Raw genomic sequence first — 25,958 nt, 5'->3', positions numbered from 1 at the left:
CTTCTAAGAATGCTTTTGGCCTCAGGAACTTGGGTGTTGGACTGACCTGAGACCCTGGCCGTGTCCATGCCTTGCAGGGATGCAAAGGCAGATGGGGTGAGAAGAAACCCCAAGATTTCCCAGGGAGTGGATTGAGTAGCTGGGTTGTACTGGATGCAAAGGATCAGGGAGAGGAAAGGTAAACCTCGGAGCCCCAGAAAGAGGCTGTTAGCCCCAGCAAGAGGCTGGCAGGTGTTGCAGGACCAGGGAAGTAGAGGGAGGTGAGGGCGGGGCCAGGTCCAGAAGCGGTGCCCCTGGTGCCCAAGAAAGGCACTAAGTTGGTCTGGGTGAGAAGGGTCAGGAAGCAGTATTGGTTCCCCCAGTGTCTGGGGCCCCAAGTCTAGGGATGGCGCAGGTCCCAAACTAGGAGTAGCGAATGGCGGGGGAGATGGAAGGGTGAATGTGGCTTGGGGAGTCAAGGTGCGGAGGCCTGCGCTGTAGACTTACCCCAAGAGGCCTGAGGATAGGAGTGCAGGCTAGGAGAGTTAGCAGGTGGTGCAGGTCCAGGGATGCAGAGAAAGGTGAGAGCGGGGCCAGGACCAGAAGCAGTGCTCCTGGGCCCCAAGAAAGGCACTAAGTTGGTCTGGGTGAGGAGGATCAGGAAGCAGTATTGGTTCCCCAGGTGTCTGGGGCCCCAAAACTGGGAATGGCGCAGGTCCCAAACTGGGAGTAGCGAACAGCGGGGGAGATGGAAGGGTGAATGTGGCTTGGGGAGTCAAGGCGCGGAGGGCTGCGCTATAGACTTACCCCAAGAGGCCTGAGGATAGGAGTCACTTTTACTTTTTTAAAATAGACATAAGAATAAATTGTCTGCTTCTAATTCTAAAACACAAATACACTTTCTTTTTTGACACTGCTTTTAATATGAGTATCTTACTTAGATTATAAGATTTACTATCTTTCCTTCATCTGCATTTTTAAGCTTTCTTACAATATGATCCAGCATTTATGACAAGGGAGGGTGTGTAGTGTGGGAAAGTAGTTATTTGCCATTAAAAGCTCACTGGATGAAAGGCACCTGTCCAATGTCAGGTAATGTATACTATTTACTTCCATTCATAAGGAAAGATCTCAATACCTCCACATTAGTCAGGGGTATCTGTTTAACTGTGCTTGAAGCTAACTAATAGAGATCATCTGGCCACATTGTTTTGATTCCTGTGTGATCACTTATTCTCTCATGTCCACCAAGCCAATGACAATAAATATACTGTCAACTGTTAATTTTATCTTTTCAAGGAAGGTAGTAATTGAATCATAAAAGAATTTAAAAGGGTCAAAAATGTCATTAGGTCTAATGGCTTTTAATATTTGAGCTTCAGCCATATTTACTTAAAATTATATAACATCAGCCAGGTGTGGTGGCGCACACCTTTAATCCCAGCACTACCACTCGGGAGGCAGAGGCAGGTGGATCTCTGTGAGTTCAAGGCCAGCCTGGTCTACATAGTGAGTTCCAGGACAGCTGGGGCTACAGGGAGACCCTGTCTCAAAAAGACCCCCCAAAAAATTATATAATATCTTCATGTTGGCTGATGGCATAATTGATGATTCAGAATGATGTTTTTCATCAGTGTCCCATTTAAAGTAATTTGATTCTCTCCATTAATTCTCATAACCTTTACCATAGCAAATAGTCACCAAAAGCATGAGGATTTTTTTATTCACTTTGAAATTGTAAAAGAAATACTATCCCTTTCCACACAATAATTCCTAACAAAGATTTCATTTAGACACCAAAAGGTGAGATACTGGGTTTCTTATTTAAATCTGTTTTTATTATAAACAATATTAAATGCATGAGACATACAAGAAATATGCAAAGCCTATAAACTCGATTGACTGTAGTGAAGGACTGTAGCTGCTAGAGCAGAAGAGAAAATTCTGATTCCAGAAGTAATCAGTAAAACCTAATCAGAATATAAATTTAGTCCACTCCTGTTGGAATTAGTGCTTCATCTTTTCAATACCCTACAAATACATTAAAATGCATGACCATCACTGTTCTAAAACAGTTGTTACATTTATGGTAGCTTTTGAGAATAGCCACTAAATAACAAAACTGTTTTCAAAAACTTGGTAAATAATTGACATTTCCTGGAAGAGCACCAGTCTCCTCTTAAAATAGTTCCCCACCAAATGAGGGGGAGGGGTTGCATAGCTCATTTTTCATAAGCTTATATAGTGTATAGTAGCTTTTTAGCTTTTCTTGTAAATGTTCAATGAAATAGTAAAATTAGAATCATCCAGAAAATTCTTTGTCTACATTTTGAAATTCAACTTTTTTTCAGAAGATCTAATAAATGTGCTTGAGATCTACCTTGTCAGCAAGAAAAGAATAAATGACTCACTTGTGGGAGGTCATTTCAACTTTCCAGCTGCCTGAACACCACTTAAGAAATGACCTTTTCCAGGATGAGTGTGCTAAGTAGAGCACTTGTTCCTAAGGAAAACAATATTTCCACTTGATCAATTAAAGGGTGAGGTTGATTTTTGGTGGCTTGTCAGAGGCTTCTTCCCATTTCTTCTCTGTACAGCACACACACACACACACACACACACACACACACACACACACACAAAGACCAATTTGCAATGTCCTCAGAAAAAGTACAGAATTACATTTTATGATAATGAAAACTCTAAAAAAATAATCATTTTATTTTTATATGAGAACAGCATAATCTTTGCAAGCACACATACGAAAAGCCCTTAATGTAACATCATACCCAAAGCCAGCTGTGTAATTCGCTCATTGAGAAATATAAAAATGTGGCCCCTCTTCAGAACCAAAGTGGAAAGTGCCATTGGAGGAACTAAAATGGAAAGCTTTTGCATTTTTCCAATCTCTGTCCTAACTTTTCACACTATCTTTGTGTGCTATTTAATGTCATCCTAAGTTAAATTTTTTAGTTCTGACCATGAATTTTACCATTCATCTTTACTTTGTGAAATGTCAGCTTTAAATGCAAATATAAGAATATTTAGCATGCTTGTTGAATCACTAAAATGACATGATTCATATCCTATAATGTATATTTGCATATATATTTTGTTCTTACCACAACAGTAGACACATTGCAGAAGATCAACTGTTTATATTTCCCTTCTTTATGCATCTACACCTAACAACAATCTTTAACTTTGGCTTGTGGATAGTAACGAAAAAATGAAAGTAAAAGCAATTATAGACTGTATTTCACCTTTTTCTTTTATGATGTAAATTTCAGCACTATTGATAGGCTTTTCAGAAGGAAAGTGGCAAGATGAAGAAAGGTTATGGGAATGTTTATGCATTTTCTAGAGTGTCACTGTATTCTTTCTTCATTCAACGCATGCTCTGTTTCAGATGAAAAGTACAATTGAGCAGCCCTATTTACTCTGGCATAGTGATAATTATGGTGATATACCTCACTTTGAATCCTACTGAACTCCCACACATATTGAGATACCAAAATTCTGTTCTCATGAAGCACCATTATATGTGAACAGTGTCAACACAGAACAGGTGACAGACACCCGTGTGTCACTTTTCTTCTCACCATGTGCTCATGTTGTATTATCCCACCCTACTTCAAATTGCAAACTGCGAGTTCACTTAGAAAGGTTCGCACTTAGAAAGGATGAGCCTTCATGTCCCCAAGAAATGCTGGTGCTTTGTAGATGTTTTATTTCAGAGCCTTGGCAATACCTGTACTCTGTTGATACTACCCCTGCTTATTCTTTGTTTATGTTCCAGAGACTTTGAATTGTGACCTTTAATAAAACACGAGACAATGGTCAGTAGAATTCAATATTTGTCTCATTCTGTTTCAGTACATATTATGAAATTTGGAGACATGTTTTACTATAAGCATGAGACACTAAACATCTGATTTACTGCATTCAGATGGGTATACTATTAGTAGCAGGAGACCAAGTGTCACAATTTTACTTCCTTCTAAAAGAACAGAAAAGACAGGACATTAAGTCTAAGAGACTAAGAACATTGCCTCTGTCCAACTTTGAAATCAATAAGATTGGTGGAGGTCATAGACTGATAAACTTTATTAACATGTTGAATGGTACAGGTTTGGAAGAACTCCTAAATACAACATTCTATTCTGGATAAGGAATACGGGAGCAGTTCATTTCAGTTCCTTACTAGAAATGTAATAATGCCTAATTGACAGGATTAGATGGGACACTGCAGAGAAGGTGTTTATGGGACACTGCCTGCAGAGAAGGTGTTAAGGAGTTAGGAGATGGCAGCTTCTAGTATTGATGGAGCTGAGCAGTAAGGCTGTCAGGAGTGGTGCTGACAAACGAGGGCAACAGTGGGCAGAGTAGACAGTGCAAATCAGTTCACCATCAGGATCAACAGCTGAGTAACTTCATGAATTCATATAACTACTATGTTTAATATTGCTGATGAAAGACTCTAGAATTTTCTAAAAGCTTGACTGAGTTACACTTTATTGTTTTCGCTCATTCATTGGTCAGACTTCTTGTTTTCTATCCCATGGCCAAAATATAATTGCCATTATAAAGCAAAGTTTTGTCCTACAGAATTCAAGTGTGCTCTAGGCATGCCTCTTAGGCAATTCAAAACAGAACCGCTTATCCTTGTGGAATGTTGATATTAACTCGGCTGAACCCCAATGGTTGCTTAGATAAGAGCTAAGAATGGTAGAATGGAAGAAGTGAGGGGAGGTTGCATTATTTACTGGTTTATTTAATCCACTGTTACTGAGCATTATCTTTGTGTTGTATAGGAAGCTCCAAGTTCAGATAGGAAATGGACATAAGACATCTTTTGTAGTAACTATCTCATATATTAGAAAGTGGGAGGCATAGGCAACACGTGCACAAAGGAAATAGTCTAGAAGACAGAATACTTTAGCTATGTGGAAATTGGATGATTACACACCAGGAAAACTACATTTAAGTAAAGTCTGTGAGATGAATGGAGAAGTTCAGTAAGTCAAAGTAAAAAATTGAGTTAGCAATTTGTTACACAGAAAATAACCAATTAAAATGTATGTGAAAAACACAATTCATAATGGCCTACACAGAACCCAGATTTGTTAGTAATAATATAACTGGCAGAATTTGTATATTTTTGTGATGCAGGAAATAGGATTGCAGGTTGAGGAAAGGGAATAGATGTTCATTTAAGAAACTGCCCTTGTGACTCTTGCTTCTCAAATTTTAATATGCATATTATCTCCCAGGGCTCTTGTTAAATGGACGTTTCTGATTTAGTAGGTGTAGAAAGGGGCCTGAGATTCCATGGCTTTAACAAGCTCTTGATCGCTGTCAATAACGCCAATTAAATGTTCACACTTTCAGTAGAAATGTTGGAGTACATGAAGCATGGCCATTGAAGAGCTAAATTGAAACTTTATTAAAAAGAATAATAACAGAAGGCTAAGAAGTTCTATTTGAATTTTGTAGAAAATGAAGATTTTTAAAACAGTTTTCAACAATGCTAGACTCTTGTGAAGTTAATCAAAAAGTGCTCTAGGTGGATTTTTTTGTACTGAACTGAACAGTATCTCAGAAAAATGCTGCATTCCCCAGGCAGTCAGAAGCTTCAGGTAGACAGAAACCCAGGAATCTGTCTCCTTGGCAACCTAGTTGCACATTTTGGAATCACTGGACTGTAAGGTCCTTATAGTACATACACCTTTCTCATATCTGTATCACTACAATCCTCTGAGGAGGAGGTCTCTAGAAGACCATATTGTAATTCAGCATTCATGGATGTCAGGCGGGAAGAGATGACAGGTGTTAGAGTTGAATTAAAATTATAGACCTGAAAAGCAAACAATATATTAACTTTAAAAGTCAAACAGAATATTCATTTTATAAATGCAAGGATGGTTAACATTTAAGATCTGATTACTTCCTACTTTTTCCTGTCATGATATACTGCACTACCAAAACCCTGGGTGGCATACTGAATTCCTGCATATTTAGTGAATCACAAAAAGTCCTGTATATTCTATATTACAGCTGTATTTCAAATTAAGTGAAAATTACCCTCATTCTATCTCAGGCAGTCATTAAAACTTGTATGGATGACTGCAAGGGTTGGGTAATTGATCTTACCATTTCTTCTGTTTTACTCTCTCAATTTATTCTTCTCAAAGAGACAGAATGAGGCTTTTAAATTATATATTAATCAAATTGGTGTCCTTGATTAATACTGTTCAAATGCTAATCATTTAACCTTGAAAAATACCTCTCCTCCCAAGGCTCAGGGATCATTATAGAAAATGGAGCAGAAAGCCTGTAAAAGTGAGAGATGGTAGATGACTACAAGGAAAACATATTGTCTGGACACCACAGGATCGTTGCTCATACGAATCCACAGCATTTCTGACAGGATGACAGCAAGCCTGAGGCAGAGAAAACTCCAGAGTATTGGGGGGAGGCAGAGAAGAAACCCCAGTCCTAACTGGGGATCTATTGGCAATTGATAGATGCTGGAACTCACTGGGTAGACCAGGCTGGTCTCAAACTTGCAAAGATCCCTTGGCCTCTACCTCCCAAGTATTTGGATTAAAGATGTACACCAACACACCAGGCTATATCTTTTGTTAAATTACGTTAACATTAGCGCACTCAAATAACTCTTAGGAATAAAACAACTCCTGCATACATATGAATACATATGTTTCATAGTAATTATAAAACAATTACTAATTTTTTTTAGTAAATGAGAGGAAAAATTAGGGCAATATATCCTTACATATATAAACTTGTTGATATTTACTTAACCTCAGGAAATACTCCTAAAATCAGAAAACACAGAAAAATTAATAAGATTTGTTCTAAAAGAAATTAGAAACTTTGGAATGGTACACTGAGCCATCACCCATCCCAAACAGCATCATTTAGCTTGAGAGTATTTGTAATATGTATGACAAAGTAATAATATCATTCTCTTTAATGGACCACAGAGAATAAAAGTAAAACTAAGAAATGGTAGTCTCAAAACATGTATTCAATAATAAAGAAATGGTGGTCCAAATATAAATCAGTTTCTTAGCACTCAATCATAATAAAACAAACCAAAAATTTAAGAATGGAAAAAAGACAGTGATGTTTCATTTGACAGGACTAAAGGATGCCAGGACAATTAGTAAATAACTGCTTTCAGAGAATATTCCGAATCTAGGCTGATGACATCTAGTTGCCTGAAGGTCCTGATGGAGCCCAGAAAATAGACCTGCAGAACTTTCTCCTCAAACTCCAGGCTCTGTTTTCTTTGGAGTCTAGATCTGGCCCTGAGCGCCCTCTCAGGGCTCATACTTTTGGCTTTGGAGAATGGGCTGAACTTGGGTTCCTTGATTCTGAGGCTTCAAATATCCTCCACTGAGCTCTTACTGCCTTCTCTGGCTGTCCTGCTCACAGAAAACCCAATAAATCTAGAGCTTCTAAAATTTTTAATAGATTAAGATATCTGATTGATATCAAGTAAAAACAATTCAGATCCATTATCAGCTATTTTTTTCTCTAGAATAATCAATAATTAAAATATGTACATCAAGTAAATTCTTGCTGTGAAAAGAAACATTGCAAATAATTAATGGTTTGTCTTATTCTATATATAGAAACATGTATAATTCCTTGGATATTCATTGCTTAGTATAATTTGTAGGTCAAGTAAGGGTAAGTAATAAGTTATGAAAAGATTCTGAGATTGTTGTGATTTTTCTTAATAGATCTATCCAAGATAGTTCCTTCTTAGAATCAACACCAACTGAAGAAAATATAACTTTTCCTTTATTGAAATAGAACCAGGTTGAATTTAATTATATTATTATAGTTAAAACAATACTGGTACCTATATTAGCATTTTATAACTAAATTATATAAATTTTAAAGTCATTACAATGTTTTATTCATTATGTTGAAAATCGAAGCAGCAGATCAAATTAGCTCCTTCCGACATGGTCCATGTCTCATTTCTACCACCAATTTCCCACAAGTAGATGTTTAGTTTCTGTGAATATTTCCATTATAATTGTAATTGCTTCTAAAAATTAACATTTGTCCTGGGAAAAATCACAACTTTTAAAAATAAATACAGCCTTAATCCTTTTTTACTAAGGAATAGTGTCTTAATAACACCGCATTTCAACCAGAGCCTTCTTTGCACCAGGGAATCCACTCTCACTCAAAGCCAAGATGTCTAACCAGCCAGCTAAGGCCAAAACCACCAAGGGGTGGACTACATCCAATGTCTTCATCATGTTTGACCACAGGTTCAAAGAGCATAAGGAGCCCTTCAACATGATCAGCCACAGCTGTAATGGCTTCGTTGACAAGGAGGACCTGTACAACATGCTGTTTTCTCTGGGGAAGAGCCAGCAGAGGAGTACCTGGAGGGCATGATGAGCAAGGCCTTGGGGCTCATCAGCTTCAATAGGATCTTCACCATATTTGTGAGAAGCTGAATGGCACAGACCTCTAGGACATGACCCTCAATGCCTTCGCCTGCTAGGACAAGGAGGCCTCGGGCTCCATCCATAAGGATCACTTTCAGAAGCTGTACCATCGTGGACCAGCCTTTCACAGACTAGGGGGTGGATGAGATGTACCACAAGGCACCCATTGATAAGAAAGACAACTTCAGCTATGTAGAGTTCACCAGCATCCTCAAACATGGCACTAAGGACTAAAATGCCTATGCTACTCTTGGCCCTCCTATCACCCCAGACCCCAGTCATTTCACTCACATTCACTCACTTGGCTGTACCAGCTCTGTGCCATGGCCACAATTCTCCCCATCAAGGGTTAAGGTCGGGCTCCCAGGGCAGGAAATGAGCCATGAGACAAACAGGCAGGGATGCACAGCGATTTAAAGCAGGTACTCCCATCGTGACACCAGACACTAGAAAAGGATGATAAACCTTCCCTTATGCCTGTCCAATCATTTGCCAGAGTACACTCCACCCCACCTAGGAGTGTTCCAAGGATGCAGCAGAAGGTGATAGTCTGAGGAGATATTTCAAATACTTAGATGTCCAGTGTCTAGATGTCTAGATATCTAGACTACAGACAAAAATCACATTTCAGTTGACACTTTAGGGAGTCTGACATTACAAAGTCACAACTTTTACACAATTATACTGTGACGTTATCCATACAGTCTAAAGTAAATCAAGCTGGCCTCTAAGGCATTTGGGATACAACAGAAAAAATTGGGACTCACAGCATTTGTCAGGTTATGTATGTCTACAGTGAATGTGTGTGTGTATTTGCAATTAATTTTAAGACATGAAATCACCACCAAAAGAGATTAAGACCTGACATTTAGACCTGACATTTCTACAGAATGGCATATTTTATGTTCATACAAGCAAATGTCTTAAGGTACAGGCTGGTGTCTGCGCAGCAAGGTATCAATTTGAATGAGACCTGATCATTGCAATTTAATAGCTGTGTGCATCCAGCAGTGGTCTTCACTCCCTACTGGCTTTGGAAGAATCTCATCAGAAGGATTATCTGTCTCATTTTAAGAAGAATTCAGAACTATAACCTAAATTATCTTTGAAGTATTTGTCCTTGATCATATTTCCATGCAACATTGTTCTGTGAAGAATCTCCAAGTATCATGTTCATCATAGGGGATATTCATTTTTGTTTTAAAGGAAGTCTTGGTTTCTGGGAAGTAGAATGAATTGGCTAAATGTAGGTTGATTCATCCATTAATAAATTGATTCATTTAGAAAATATCATTGGATATCAGCTAAGTAATAGTCTATTGTTAGCTAAAAAAAAAAAAAAAAAAAAAAGGAGAGGAGACTGAAGAGATGACTCAGTGGTTAAGAACACTGGCTGCTCTTGCAGAAGATGTGGGTTTGAATCCCAGAACCCACATGGCAGCTAACAACCGTCTGTAACTCCAGTTCCAGGGTATTCAACAGCCTCTTCTGTCCTCTGAGGGCATTGTATGACATGGGAGAACTTACCTACATGCAGGCAATACACGAATACACATAAAATAAAAATAATAAAATATTTTTAAAGAAAGAAAAACTAGTCTTGTCTCAGGGTTTATTATTCTCAAACGAGAATGTGTATCTCATTCCACTGAAAGGAAACTAGTGAGCATTTGTTGAGTTCCATGGGTTCTTCTCTTTCTGGAAATTTCAGAACCATTGTTTATAATTTAGTCATTTCTCCCCAGAATCAATTTTTTAAATTCTCTATTCAGATAAGGGAAGAGATTGTAACATACACATTGATTCCTTATCTGCAAAGCTGGGCCCATCTATGTTGAGTTTGTCAACAAATCACCCATTAGCTTCCAGGACCTTAAATGCTATAATTTGGCCCTGACTCTTCTTTTTTGATACATTCTGTCTGTTATATGAGTCACCATGTTCTCCTCCTTGTTGGTCATTATTATGTATTAGAAATAGAAGATTCTGAATTTTTTTCAGGTCTCCTTCATATGTCAGGTCAACTTCACTTTTCTTCTTTAAGGATGAAAAAAAAATATCTGAAAACTGAATAGCTGTGAAACTGTCTTAACACTTTGATAGAATCAGAATTGCAGTCTATGCTCATTTCGATTTTATTCAAGATTGCAAATATTTGTTGTTTTGTGACTACATTGCAAGTAACTCATAGGGCTTAGAAATAAGTCGACTTGTCTTGTTTTCACTCTGTAAGTTATTTCACCAAATGCAAACTTGCTCATTCATATATGCTTTTGTTGGGTTTTTGCTGGATTTTTATCTTGAGATAGGGTCTCACTATGTATTCCTAGCTGTCCTGAATTCACTTTTTAGATGGGGTTGGCTTTGTACTCAGAGAGATCTGCTTTCTTCTGCCTCCAGAGTGCTGGGATTAAAGGTGCGTACAATAACACCAAACCCAGCTTTGCACACTGTTTTATGTCCTACCCTTTAAGAACAATCTACTACAATAGAGTTAGTATTTTCAAAAAAAATCCAAATCAAGTTCTTAGTTTTTTCATTTTAATTTTTTGACAAATTAATAATTCAACATATGTATGGGATGCAGTGTGATGTTATAACATATATACATTGTAAACTGATTATATCAAGCTAAATAACATCTCTGTCACCTCATATATTTATTTCTTTTGTAATTAGAAACTGAAATATATTATTTTATTAGTTTTGAAATGCAGGATTTATTATTACTAATTATGGTTACTTTCTGTTCAATAGCGGTTGAAGATATTCCTGCTAACTGCCACTCTGTTGCCCCCCTCTTCTCCCACCCCAACTCCTCCCTTAGGACACCATTGTTCTTCTTTCTATGACCATGAGCTTGTCTTTTTGCATTCCACATCAGAGTCAAAATGAGCCATATTTGTCCTGTGCCTACCTAGTTTCATGTCACTACTCTTCTTTAGGGTCATCCATATTGTCACAAATGACAGAATTTCCTTCTTTTAAAGTGCTAAATAGTGCTCTAATGTCTGTATATACCATACTATTTATCTGTGTGTCCTTTGACAGATACTGAGGTTTTTTATGTATCTGTGAGCAGTGCTACAGTGAGCATGCAGGTGTTTCCCTAACATTCCCACTTCAGGTCTTTTTTAAGGTGTTTTGTTTTGTTTTGTTTTTTACTGGTAGCATAATGTGAAAATAATAATTTGGACTTAATTTTGTCAGTTATTTTTTAAAGAAAGTGTACTTAGTCATCAACAATGATACACTTTATAATGACAATATATAGTGAAAAAAGCAAGTTTTACTACATATACTTTTATCTTATATAGCCTTTGCTATATATGATATTGGTTTTTTAAAATTACATGAAATATCTTTGAAAGTATTCTTAAGAAAATTATTAAGTTTCAGGATGGGAGAAAATATTTTTAAAATTTATTCTTTCCACACCTTAATCCCAGCACTCGGGAGGCAGAGGCAGGTGGATCTCTGTGAGTTCAAGGCCAGCCTGGTCTACATAGAGAGTTCTAGGACAGCTGGGGCTACAGGGAGACCCTGTCTCAAAAAGACCAAAAAAATTTTTTATTCTTTCAAATATCTTTACAAATATAGTAATTAGAAAAACATTCACTTTTTTTTTTTTTTAATGTAAGGCTGGAGACAGGGCTCAGTGATAAGCATTTGACTAGCATGCAAAAAGTCCCAACACCATAAAAAGAGATTAGTAGATGCAAATACAGAGTTTGACAAATGGCATGGAGGAGCTTTCTTTTTCCTGATAATAGAACTGTTCTATATCTGTTTTCAATGAATTGTTTATTTTATGTGTATAAATGTCTTTTGTACATGTACATAAATGAGTCCATGCATGAAATGCCTATGGGAACCAGAAGAAGGCGTCAGATCCCTTGAAACTGGAATTCCAAACAGTTGTTAGCCACCATCTGGGTGCTAGGAACTGAACCCAGGTCTTCCACAAGAGCAGTCAGTGCTCTTAACTGCTGAGCCATCTTTCCAGTCTGTATCTTCACTGTGGTTATTAGTACATGACTGTGTGAATAAGAGTATACACAACGCTTTGTTAAAAACAATGAGTTTCACAGAACATAAATTATACCTCAATGAAGCACAATGAGGACACAAAAAATAAAATAGATGTTTTTTGACAAAATGGTGGAAAATTAAAATTTCAAAATATTTAAAATATTGACTAAAATCTTCAACATCGTAATAGGACTAACCTTAGTTTTACTAACTCTGGATTTAATCTATGTAAATCCCTTGGTTTAAATTGGGTTCTTTGAAAACCTAAAGTAAGAGAAAAGCAGCTAGTAGAAATTTTAGGGGACGTGCTCTTTGGATACAGCTTTAAGGAAGTGAAAGTCACAGGACTGGGAAGGGGGAGAAAAAAGCTAACCCAGGAGACAGAACCCAGACCAGAGCTGAATCTGGGGAGCACTGTGGAACTCAGATGCTCCAGCTAAGAGTTGAGTTTTCCTCCCACAGCTATTAGCCAAGGCTGTTTCATGGCGGCAGAATCTCTTCCTAGGATGAAGGGGAGCATCTGGTGGGAGACTCAGTAATGTGCACTATCAGAATTCCCAACACCTGGAGTATTGGTGTCTCTACCCTGAAGATGGGATTTGGGCCGGGATTTTCAGTATCTACATGTGTGTCTTTGAAATTTCTACTGTATTATATTTCATTTAAGCAGTTTTTAAAATAAATGTGTGAGCCTGTCCTGTTTGTTCATGTATATACATAGCAATGTTGCTTAGGAAATAATTCTAATATCCACCAGTCAAGAATTAAATAAGTATAGGGAAATTCCTGTGCACTGATGGGTAAAGATCTTTAGGATAACACTATGTGGGGAGGATGACAAGCAAGGAACATAATAGTACATGCAGTGTCTTGCCTTTTATGTAAATGAGGCAACAGAATACCCTGTTTTATTTGTTATTATTTCTTGAAGACTTGGTCTTCAAGAAATAAAAATGGGGGCTGGAGAGATGGCTCAGCGGTTAAGAGCACTGACTGCTCTTGCAGAGGACCCGGGTTCGATTCCCAGCACCCATATGGGGAATCCAAAGCCCTCTTCTGACCTCCACGGCATTGCACAACACTGGTGCACTCACATATATGCAGGCAATACACTCATACACATCAAATAAAAATAATAAATAAAATATTTTGAAAAAAACGAAATGGAGTTTATTTAGAAGTAATATGTGCTTATTTTCCTGAGGATAAGGGCAAGAAGTAAGACATCACTCTCTTTTCCTGTTCTGTCTATTTTAAAATATATTGATAATTGAATTTGAAATGTTCATATAAGCATTGGGCTAGGACTTTTTAAAGCAAAATAAATCCTTCTATTGTCTCAGCAAGACAAGTTCCCACCTCAGGACTTGCCCTCTCTCACTCTGAAACATCCTTAACCATAGGTTCCCATGCATAAGCCCTTTCGTTAAGTCTTACCAATGAGTTACCCTATTGTAAATTACAATCTTACAAACACTAACACACATGCATTCCCTTCTTGTAGCTTTTTACTCATTAACTTTTTTCTGTCATATGAATTTCTGGCTATTTTTTTTGTTAATTCCCCCCGCCCCTTTATCATAATACCATGACAAGATGGAATAAAGTACCACAGTGGTAGGAATTTTTGCTTCTGTTTTGCTGACGTAGCCCAAGGGCCTACAGTGGTATGTTACATAAAATAAACGTAAACTTGTTTGTTTAGGTGCTAAGGAGACAGCTTAGCTATTAAGAGTGCTTGATGCTCTTGCAGAGAACCAGTTTTGTTCCCAGTAACCACATCTGACAGCTCGCAACCATCTGTAGTTCCACCTTCAGGGTCTACGGGCCTCCACAGGCACCTGCGTGCGTGCATGTGTGTGTGTGTGTGTGTGTGTGTGTCTGTCTGTCTGTCTGTCTGTCTATTTCCATGCTTCATAACCAACATCTCCCTGTGTTTTTCCACTCCTTGCCCTTCCTAATCTCTGATCACCAGTTCTCTACATCTGTGAGACCAATTTATTTAGCTTCTTTTTAAGTGTGAGGAGATACAGCATTTGTCTTCTTGTGTCTGACTTATTTTGCATTGCGTGCTAAAACAGAAATTATAGTGAAAAGAGATTCTTATATCCCATTTGACTGAAATAGCATCTATTTACTTCATTCTTCTATTACGTTTTTCAGAACAAAAATATAGCTGAGAAATAACTGCATGTGAAGGGCTGTGCCATTTTCATTCCCAGTCGTCTGTGGAGGGCAGCAAAGAGCTTCAGTCCAAAGACCAGCAAATCAGGCCTACAAGTCTTAGCAGTTTTCCGTTTGCACACTTTAAACACTAAGAAGTGTCAAAGTCCACTTCAATTTGCTAAACTTACATGATCCTTGCTTGCCACAGGGAGAAGAAGGCAGAGGCCAGAGCCAACTGCTTCACTGATATCACATAACGGTAGCAAATAGGGCTTTCAGTGCAGCCATCATTGTATTAAATTAACTCCAAAGCTGCTACTGAAAGAGGTGTTTAAAACAAACAACAAACAGCAACAACAAAAAAACAACCAAAACATTTCTTATGGAAAATATTCCAAAATAAGTTATTGTCAGGTTCTCATAAGTAAGGATTATGGTATGTTATGATGTTAGAAACCAACAGCCTTTAATGATGATAACCAATAATATATCCCAATACATTCTATAATGTTTGAAGATGAATTTTATTATGTTACTTCCAGTTATTAAAACCGTACCTCTAATCCTGAATTTTTGTTCATTATTTATGAAATAATAATATATCCAGAAGCTCACTAGCCCACTTGCATCCAGAATAGTGATTTACTGTCTCAAACTGGGTTTTGATTCCATTTGGAGTTTACCTTGGTTGAGTTTTGTTTTTAGGGCATGCCTCTAAGTCAACAAACATACAATGGAAAAAGGAAACAAAAACTTGGCAGAGGTAAAGATCTAACTGCAGTGTAGACCCAATCCCAAAGGACAATCCTTCAGAATCCATCAACATAGAGGGGACTTCAGAGTCCTCCCAAAACAGGCTAAGAGCATGAGGTCTTTATTTTCCTATCTGTCAGTGGATGCAGGTTGCTCCCTTAAGGGGTCTGGCCTTGGTCAACTTGACTCAGCTAGTCTCCATGGTGGCTTCAATTAATCTTTAAAGGGATATGTGAGTGCACCATCGAGGTGTTCACTACATTCATTTGCAGTATAAAGTAATCAACATACAGTATGCTGAAGCTGAAGGATAACATATGTATCTATTTTGCAAGCTTTGTTATCTTTCACAGTCTTAACATATTAATTCATGTTTAATGGGAAGCTATTATCTTAGTAGGTTTGTTAGCTCCCTCAAATTCTGGTTCTCAGTAGGTGAGAAAGGATGAATGAAAATGCCTGAAGTGAACACTACATTCAAGGTTTACGTTAAGAAAAAACACTGAAATACAAAAGAGAAAGTGACTAGGGGATTGCTTAATTGAACTTAAATGAACAGTTTACAACACCTTCAGGCATTCATTTTTCAAAGAACCAATTTAGATAAGGAAAACGAATGTGTTGATTTGAAGTCATTCTAATCTCCTCATTTAGGGAAATCCTTAGAGAACCATAGTATGGCAAGATCAGAAGAGCAACAGGGAGTTTGATTTGTTTCAAAGTAAATATAAAGAAGAAAATTTAAAATAACCACAATTTTCATCATGTCTCCACTCAGAAAGATCACTGTCTTCTGACTTTCTGCCCAATCATTTTCCTTTGCTTACTAGTATAAAGTTCTGATTCAGCTTATTTTGCTTACAGACTAAGTTTCTTTCTGCTCCATTAAAATGTATTTAGAGGAAAGGTGCATTTACTCCAGGGTGCTCTACTTACTTTCATGCAGAGCACATAATTAGCACTGTTATAAGAAATAATAAGAGGTGCTGAATGGGGTGCATGCTTCAAAATATACCTTTTGGAGCATTCACAAAATGGAATTACTAGGTCAAAAAAAAAATAACATTTTAGGTTCTCAATACATTACCAAGCAGGATTATGAAATGGTGAAAACCAATTTCCATTGCCTCTGACAATGCTTCTGTCTTTTTCAAAAGTGGTTTTGAAACTTGATAAGGAAGAGTCCATTTCATTGCTATGTAATATCTTATTTCTTTGAGTGAATATAAACTTTTTTATGCAAATGCAAGCCTTTCCTGCAATTACCTACTTGTTATAGGATTGGCGCTTTTAGAAATTTACATATAAGGCTTGCTTATACATTTAGGGTCCTGCTCTTTCCTCCATTCATGAAGGATATTCTATTGTAATTACTCACCCTCATTTGTCAGGTTCCTTCTTTTTTATTATATTCTGAACTATGGAATTTCAAAGGTGAAAATTCAAGCAGGCAATCCTTTTTCATTGGGATTTTCTTTTCAACTTCAATGATTCTTTCAGAGATGGCATTTGCATGCAAATTTACTCTAATAATTTTGTTTAAAATTTCTGATGCAGCTTTACCATATTTTGTTATTCATCAGAAAGGTAGAGCATAATGAATTCATTTCCCTAATCATTTATTACAGAGCATTTTGCTCTGTATTTTGTGGGTAATAGTTAAGACAGAGAAACATTACTGTTGAACAAAATTACAGGAAATAAGAAACTGTTCAGCTCTGGATGTGTCATAGATATCAACTCCCTGCCCTCCAAGACTCAGAGAACAGGACAAGAGGGGGTTGAAAGACTGTAAAATACATAATATGGGAAACTGTTGTAAAATGCTGTAAAAAATACTTTTTTAAATCACAGCCTGTATCAAAGAAACACATCTGCATCTTAATCCAGAACACTCACAACACACAGATTCACTAACAAGTGTATCTGTAGCTGAAATGAAAGAACACAAGCTATTGTCATTGCTCTTAATTGTTCCCCCATAACTAGATAGTAAGACCCTAATGCTGAAGATACCACACACTTCAATTTCTCCAAAGAGAAATCGGTGTTGAACTGAGCAGAAACTCCCTGCTGGCTATCTGTCATAGGGCTGGAAGATGCTGTGCAGGCTGCTGAAAGACACCAATGGACTTACCCAGTGCAGAACCCTGCATACTATAATGATAAACTTTCCAGGCAAGACGTGTCCATGGTACAAGTGTAGAAAGACTTTATGGGAGCAGCCAATTGTTTTCTTGATTTGATTTGAGGTCTGCTTCATAGGAAGGCATTCCTGTTGGTATGGTAAATACTGTCAAAACCCATGGTTAGAGAAGTCATAGGTCCTACAGGAGAATCTATTGATGTTTTTCTAAATGCTCATGTTGCCAATTGCCTTCGATAAATACTTACAATTATATCCACAGATCTGTGCTGCTCCCAACCTTGGCCAGAGACATTTTTATTGCAGTGGGTAATCATTAATGCAAAGATACATTGCTGTTGAAAGAAAATAGATGAAATGAGCAATTGCTCAGCTGTGGATGGAATATCTGTATCAACTCCCTGCCCTCCAAGGCTCAGCAAACACTAGGCAAAAGGGGGTTGAAAGAATGTAAGAGTGTAAGATAGGAAAGAGTGCTGGAAAATGCTGTCTTCTGAACATGACATGACTGTTGCACGCATGAACTTATGGCAGCCATGGCACCTACACAAGATCTGTACATGATCAAGCCAGTTAAAAATATTCGCATAGATTGGGGAGTGTCTCCCTAGGCCCCAGTCCTAGCTAAGGAGTTATTGGTGCTGGAGGCAGGGTCACTTTTCTTCAGGAGTGTGGCACACTCCTAGTGGATGGTCCCAAGCCCATGTACTTATGAGCAATTTTAATTGGATTCAGTGGGTTAAAATTAAATAATAAAAGAGCATATGAAGTTGTGAGGGAGGTGTGATGAGAGGCATTCTGGGTAGGGTGGATGGAGAGTGATGGATGGAAAATACAATGTATTAAATTTTTAAAGAATAAAATAAAAAAGAGCTATAAATTCTGTTCCATACACATTATTTTCACATAAAATTATAACATGATTTGAGCTTTATATATTTTAAGATTTTTATATGACAAGCCCATTCCAGATCATTGTAAATTTTCAGATATCTTTCAGTGTGTCATGCATTTATCCTAGCATCCCCAACTTAAGAAGAGGAAAAGGTGTATTTTGGTTCTTAGTTATGAAAGTGTCTATCTATGACCCATAGACTATTGTGTGGGCCTGTGGCAGCACACTCCATCATGGTGGGAATACATGACAGAAAAGGCTGGGTCACCCTATGGTCAGGAGCTGGTATACCATTACCCCTTCAAAGGGGTAGACCCCTAGTTACTTGAGAACACTCGTGACTGGCTCTGCCTCTTAAAGGTTCTACTACCTACAGTGCCAAGCTGGGGACTGCTAACTTAAGAACTTCTAAAGGATATACAAGATCCAAAATACAGCATCACAATTAGTCTTCTATATTTATGTTTATAGGTTAGCTTAATCATTTTGTCACATTTCAGTAAATAAATCAAATTTAATAAGAAATTGTAGATAGTAAATTTATTTAAGAAATGCAGTCTTTTTTTGCTGTGGGAGGAACATGTGGTCCTCATCCATTTCTCTGAATGTTATCTGATGCTTTTCAGTGAAGACCTCTCTATGTATTAAGAAACTCATTCCTTTGTTTATACATTTACTATGGCTATTATGTAAAGCATATTTTACTTTTATTTTCTAAAAGATGACTTTGTATAAGAAAATAAATTATTAAAGTTTATGCCATTAATATCACATTTTGCACATAAGTACACAGAAGCATTTAATTCCTACATTGCATTTGTGTCTGTCTGATAACTGTCTTCTGTTTCCTGCCTTTTTTCATGTGCCAGTGTTTGGGGAAGTACAAGAGCTACCAAAGATGACAGACAACGCATGGTTTCCATTCTTAACATTAATTTGAATGCTTCTCAACACTTTATTGAGAAACATAATGTGTGTTGATTACAGATAGATAGTCATGAATAGGTTAGATATCTTTTAATTAAAATTTATTGAGTTTTTTGAAATAAGAAATAAATATAAAGTCAGTTTAAAATCTCAACTTCTCTGTTAAGTGTATGCTATTTCTTATTTGAACTACTGATATTAACTATTGATTGATTTCTAATAATGAATTTTAAATCTGCCTCATGTTATCTATATTTCTGGACATTTTAACATTAAATTCTGTTAAAGATGAAACCTCTCCTAGATTAACCTAACCCATCTTGTATCTGGATTTATCCAAAGGAAAGAAATTTGTGTCAATTACTGGTATTTGCTCACTGATTGAGTATTCAAGACCTTGGTTACAATTAACAAACACAAATCAAGCCTCCTAAATTCCAGAATGCTCATAAAGGAACAAATCTCAACGACAAACTGAATGAAAGAAATAATTAGCTTATTTTAATTTGAGAGCTCACAGTGTTGATCATTCTGGCTTTTATCTTTCATTGTATTTTTCATAAGCTATCAGTTTCTTTATAATTGTATAATTCTGGTTAAATTCAGACATTTTTTTATTTCTTGCTCCCTTCCATTCCTTCTTGCCTTCTACAAATGAGGCAGGGTGAAGCAATTGGTCCTTAAATAAGGATTAATGTTCTGGTAGTTGAATGTGGCTGGATGGTTTAGAAGTGTAAAGAAACTTGAAACATTTGACTAGGTAAGCCCTAATTTTATTTTATTTCATTATTTTTTCAGACAGGATCTCATTTAGACATAATTGGCCTTGAACTCACTATGTAGCCAAGGACAACCTTAAACTTCTGCCCCTCCTACCTCCCTCTCAAGAGCTAATATTACAGGCATATGACATCACACTCAGTTTATTTAATGCAACTCAGCAAGCACTGTACCAACTGAGCTACATCTCCAGCCCTGAACCATAATGTTCTAAGGGTACTACTAGAGTGTGGCTACACACCAGAAACAGCTTTAGCATTGGCATATCTCAGACAGGCCAAGATGAATTCCTTTGGCATGTATGTTTTGGAATCCAAAAATAGATGTGGCCAGGAACTTGGGAATCTGTGAAATGAGGTGGTATTTTGGAACCACTGAAATAAAGACAATGTCTATGCCCCCTTTCTTCTTGATATTAAGGGATGTCAGTAAACTAGTAAAGTGAATTATGTATTCTACTTAGCATACATGTTTACTGAAAGTATCACAAAAACCAGTAAATTATAAACATGGGATAGATTATGTATTTTTACACATTTATTTATATTTTCCATTTAACTTTAAAGGACTTCTAAGTGTACTCCTTGCACTAATACATTTTTTGTAAGAAAAATTGACATGTCTTTTTGGCTTTGCTGTGTTTTGAATTAAATTTCCCCAAAATTCTTATGTTGGCGTTCTAACTCCAGTTACATTCAAAAATGACCCTAGGAAATGAAATCATTGTAGATATGATTATTTAAGATGAAATCATGGTCGGATTGGTCCCTAATCCAGTATGACTGGTGTCACAGGATATTGGAATTGTGCTATTCCAAGAAAGTAGAAAATGGTTGAGGGGTAGAGCCTTCTTGAGCATCTCCAGAGGAGCAGCTGCCCATTTCACTCTTCTGACTCCTAGAACTGTGAGACAATAAATCCATGTTTTTCCAGTTCATCCAGTTTGTGGTACTTGGTTTTGCACCCCAGCAAAATTGCAATTGGTTACCCTCCAATTGTAACCAATACATTGAGAGATTTTATTCCTGAAAACCAAACATAAAACTTATGATGGCTTATGATGTACATTGTGAATGAGTGCCCCATAAAAGGAATTGTGGTTAATTGTTCTGTAATCACAACATAGTGTAAATGTCAGGCTTCTAAGAATGCTTGCTGATGGATTGACTGCATGCTATTTTCATTTTAAGTAAAATTCATTTTCTTTGCTAGAATTTTAACTAAGGATCAAATTGTTTAAAATGTTCTCTACAAACCTCTTATCCCACTTGATCAGCTGATAAATCTGAGTGTTCTAAATGGTACAGTTTTTAGAAATCTCAATGTTATTTTTTACACTCACAATTATTCTTCTTAGACAAGGGTTATTGAATTAAGTGAGCTATGCAGTGGATAGCTATAATTGCATACATTTATAACATTGCACATTAAATCCCTATTTATCTACAAATTCAAGAAGCAGTAGGGCTGTAGATAATCAAATATTGTATAATGATATTTAAACATTAAAATGTAATAATTGTAAGCTCTATAAATACATTTAATCATTCAACTTTACAATGCATATTGAGAACCAATAATATCTTCAATTTATTGTTTGAAAATCATTTTTTGAAATAATTTTGGTGATGAGTGAGGTGGCTTCTGCTTAAATTCCAGCTAGCTGAATCTGGTGTAAAGTATAATTGTATCTGAGTTACCGGTCTCCTCTCAAATTAAAGGAAATTCAATTTTGAATAAACATTAACTGTGATGGATATGTATAAGTTAGGGAAAACTACAGAGATTTTCATGAGTATTTATGGAGTAGTAGTCTGTGCACTGAAATTAAAATTTAAAAATTAAAAAGATGGGACTTGCAAGATGGCTCAGTGCGCAAAAACACTACCTTTCAAGGTCAATAACCTGAATATGATCCAAAAGTTATCCTCTGACCTCCACAAGTGCACCATGGTGCAATCCAGCCTGCACTCACACACATACACATCACACACACACACACACACACACACACACACACACACACACATAAATCACCACCACCACCACTGACTGCAACAATAACCATCATAATAAGTTAAATAAATTAAAAGTTAAATATAAAAAGTCATTAAAGGGACAAGAAATAACTGCCCTTCCTGCAAGGTTTTATTGAATTAGATGGTTGCAGTTTGGTTGTGTGGCTACAACTTAGACTGGGTTTTAATCTTCTTTTCAAACTTTTACATGATTCTTTCATGAACATTACACTTTTTTAAACACAGTGACATTGAAAAATATAAAACATCTCCTTGACAGGTGCATCAATAAGGCATTCATACGTGTTCTAAAAAGCTCACTTGGTCTGCATGTGTCAAAATATCACCACAGAAATTGTTAACTGATTATAAAGGGAAACTTTATTGTACGTATTCATAGTGAGGCCATCTGACCTTAGAGATGTCCTGCTTGGAAAGAACAATGAACAGTCACTGCCACATATAAAATTGCTAAACATACTTAACATTGAGTTTTTGTTTTTGTTTCCTATTTATTTTTTGAGCTTCCTAAGTGCTGTGATTACTGGTGTGAGCCACCACACTTGGTTAAACTGCTTTTCCTATAGCTTTTACCTCCAAGTTACAATAAACACAGGTTTTTAAAAATAATGTATGAAATTACAATGAAACAAACTAGATAAATCTAGAACACAGGTTTTTCCAAACACAGCTGACCTACATAAAAATGCTAATGTGATTATGGAAAAAGTATGGGGTGCTATTCCAGATTAAATTGAAGAAATATGACCAAACGCTCTGAGTGGAATGGGAGAATGAGTTTATATCTTAAGTGAAATAGCTAAAAGGCATTTAAATGGATAACTGAGAAAAATTAATGTGCACTCTATGGAAGATAATATTAGAAAATTATTGTCCATTTTCTTAGTTGTTATACAGTCCTTGGAGTATTAGGAAATTGGCATTATTTTTAGAAAATGCAAGGCGAATACCTAAAGATATCTGCATGGTATGATAGCCATAGCTTACCTGCAGACTTAGTAACTAAAACGCACCCACCCATAAATGTGCAGTCAAAGCTAAAGTGTGAAGGAGTATTAAAGAATATATCTAGTGACATAAATGTAGTCGTTGCATCCTTTAAACCTTTCTCTGCCTTTAAAAAAGTTCTTTAAAAAAGAAAGCCTATGTTGGGAGAAAGAGTGTCTTTTTTCTTTTCTGGGGCTTGTTTTGCCTTTTAACAATAGACGGAGAATTAAGCCACGGGTGAGAAGAAGGAAGCAGTATGAAATAGTACGCTTGCTCAACTCTCAGACTTTAACAAAGAAGAAGAAAACAAAGTTTTAAGAAAAAAAAAAAAAAGATAGAGACCTGAGCTATCACAAGGCTTCTAATGTTAGATGAAAGTGATTAAGAACCAAAAATGAAAATGAATTTCTCTAACTCCTGCTTCACTCACTTGCATGATCTTACCTGAGATCCTATAGCTAATCTGCACCATCTGCATTCTCTTTTCTTTGAAAAGACCCCTAGTATTGACCCAGACCCTACAAAACCTATATCAAGGTCAAGGCATTATTAAAAAGGTGTAAAACCCTTGTACATATAAAATACAGTTTCTCATCTCAAACTTCAACAAAGCAAAGAACCATCCAGAAAACTGGCTGAAACGCAGGCCCTGGGGTGGAACTACATCTTCACTTACAGATGAAAGTAGGATTTGTAGACTGGGTGACTTCCCACATCATACAGTTCTTAGCTCATCTGGCACCAGATCTTTGGCATTTAAGATTTCAAAGGTCTCTGCCTTGCATTGGATGTCATCTTCTTATTAGCTTTATATAATAACAGTTGAAAATTTTGCCCTGTCCTTATTTAGGGCTATAAAAAATCATCTTACTAATTCCTCAGAGTAAAATGTAAACTTGAAACATTTAAACAGAACTATCAAACCATGTTTTCATTTGCTAAGTCAAGGTCCTATGTCTTATGTGGCATCTTGCTTGCTTGATTTTTAAAAGACCTACTAATTTTAAAATAAACCTTATTATAAATATGTTCCTAAAATATTCTTTTACTATACAACCTATTGCCACAAACAGAAAAACAACACAAACATAACAGCACAAATTTTTTTATTTCCTGATTTTCAAAGTCAGGAATCTAGACAACTATTAGCTAGGTTCTCTCAAGCACTTTAGCTGAGATGAAGCTGTTGACTGGGGTTTCCAGCTTATCTGAGTTATTAGAAGCTTTGAGACCTTCAAAATTTGCCAGTTGTATATGATTATATTCCTTGTGATTGTAGAACTGAAGTTCCTGATTTCTTTCTTATATTTCATATCTCTCTCTCTCTCTCTCTCTCTCTCTCTCTCTCTCTGTGTCTTTCTCTCTGTATGTGTATGTCAGTGTATATATTATGTCTGCATGTGTGTGTGTCTGTGTATCTAGTACATGCATGCATATCATATTATGTTCACAGACACGTGTAGAGACCAGAGGTGGACATTAGGACATTTTTCCTCAACTGCAGGGTTTTTTTTTTTTTGGTATATTTTTGTTTGTTTTTTGAGACAATTTCTCAGTGAACTGGAAACCTGCTCTTTCTGTTAGATGGGCTGAGCAGGAACATCTTAAATTCTGCCTGTCACACATAAAATGTTATGTGCAAAGTTACATTTAGACATTTTTTAATTTTTTATTGATTTTTCTGTGTATTTCATACAGAACATCGCAAACAATCTTATTCACCCACATCACAAATGGCACCCTCCCATAGCTTCCCCCCAACCACTGCAGCCCATATACTGTCATCCCTGTTACCGTCCACTGTGTTGTCAGTGCCCCCAGCCATTCCCCAGTGCAAGTCCATCCACTGAATCTAGTCAGCCCATTTAGCCATTTCATACTTGATAAGATCTGGACATTTTCTCATAATTACATTTTAGAAAAAATTTTGAGCTTCAAACCAACAAGTTTTCCTGTGGATGCTTGTTTTAAGTCTGTTCTAACAATCAAGTGAACACACAGGACAAGCATTGCATTGTTTCTGAAACAATGATTTGGTTATCTATCTTTGATCTGACTATAATTGCCTCCTTTGCTAATGTTGTTCCTCACTTTTAGAGAATCTGTAATAGCGTTCCATTCAGAGATTATTATCCATTGAATATGTATATTTCTGTAAATATTCAGTTCTGCTTTGTGAAAGTAAATGGGAGCTCCTGCCTGACAGTTGAACAGGACATGAGATTATAAAAAGCATTGTGCTAGACTGTATAAAGGGTTAGGCCTATAATAATAAAGATTAAAACACCATGGGGAGTACGTGTTTGTGGCACTGGTAGGTGTTAATTATGTTGTCATCCAGAAGAGTGAAAATCCAACCTCTTGAACTTATGTCTTGGCAACCTGACAAGAATCTGATTTAAAAAACAAAACAAAAATCTATTGTTATTAAAATGTATTTGTTTGCAGTCATGAGTATCTTTCCTCCTTTAGCCTTTTATTCAGTTTGTTAATATAGGTTGAATCAGACTTACTCATGGGATGCCAGAACAGTAAGTCTTAGCAGATTCACTGGGATTTTTTTTTTTTAAGTGGAGTGGTATGGACTGGATGTTGTAAGACTGTCTGGGGCTTTGGCCACAGTGGGTAAATCTTATAATCAGAAGATCTCTATTAATGCAGTTATACAAGAAAGTTGTGCTTCTGCCATTTGGCATTTAAAGGCACTAATCTATTTCATACGTACAAGTAAATATGCCCATTAGCTGAGCTTATAT

At 36.6% G+C, this 25,958-nt stretch overlaps 1 protein-coding gene and 1 pseudogene across 3 annotated transcripts in view; both read left to right on the top strand.

Annotated features, from left to right (window-relative positions):
• Nucleotides 1-25,958, top strand: part of Magi2 (membrane associated guanylate kinase, WW and PDZ domain containing 2) — a 1,650,859-nt gene that overhangs the window by 306,817 nt on the left and 1,318,084 nt on the right. The gene's annotated exons all lie outside the window — the stretch shown is intronic.
• Nucleotides 8,218-8,758, top strand: LOC103732216 (annotated as a pseudogene).

This window comes from Nannospalax galili, unplaced genomic scaffold (assembly GCF_000622305.1).
Source record: "Nannospalax galili isolate Female #2095 unplaced genomic scaffold, S.galili_v1.0 scaffold312, whole genome shotgun sequence".
Classification (NCBI taxonomy): domain Eukaryota; kingdom Metazoa; phylum Chordata; class Mammalia; order Rodentia; family Spalacidae; genus Nannospalax; species Nannospalax galili.
This window is presented reverse-complemented; position numbering and strand designations above follow the sequence as displayed.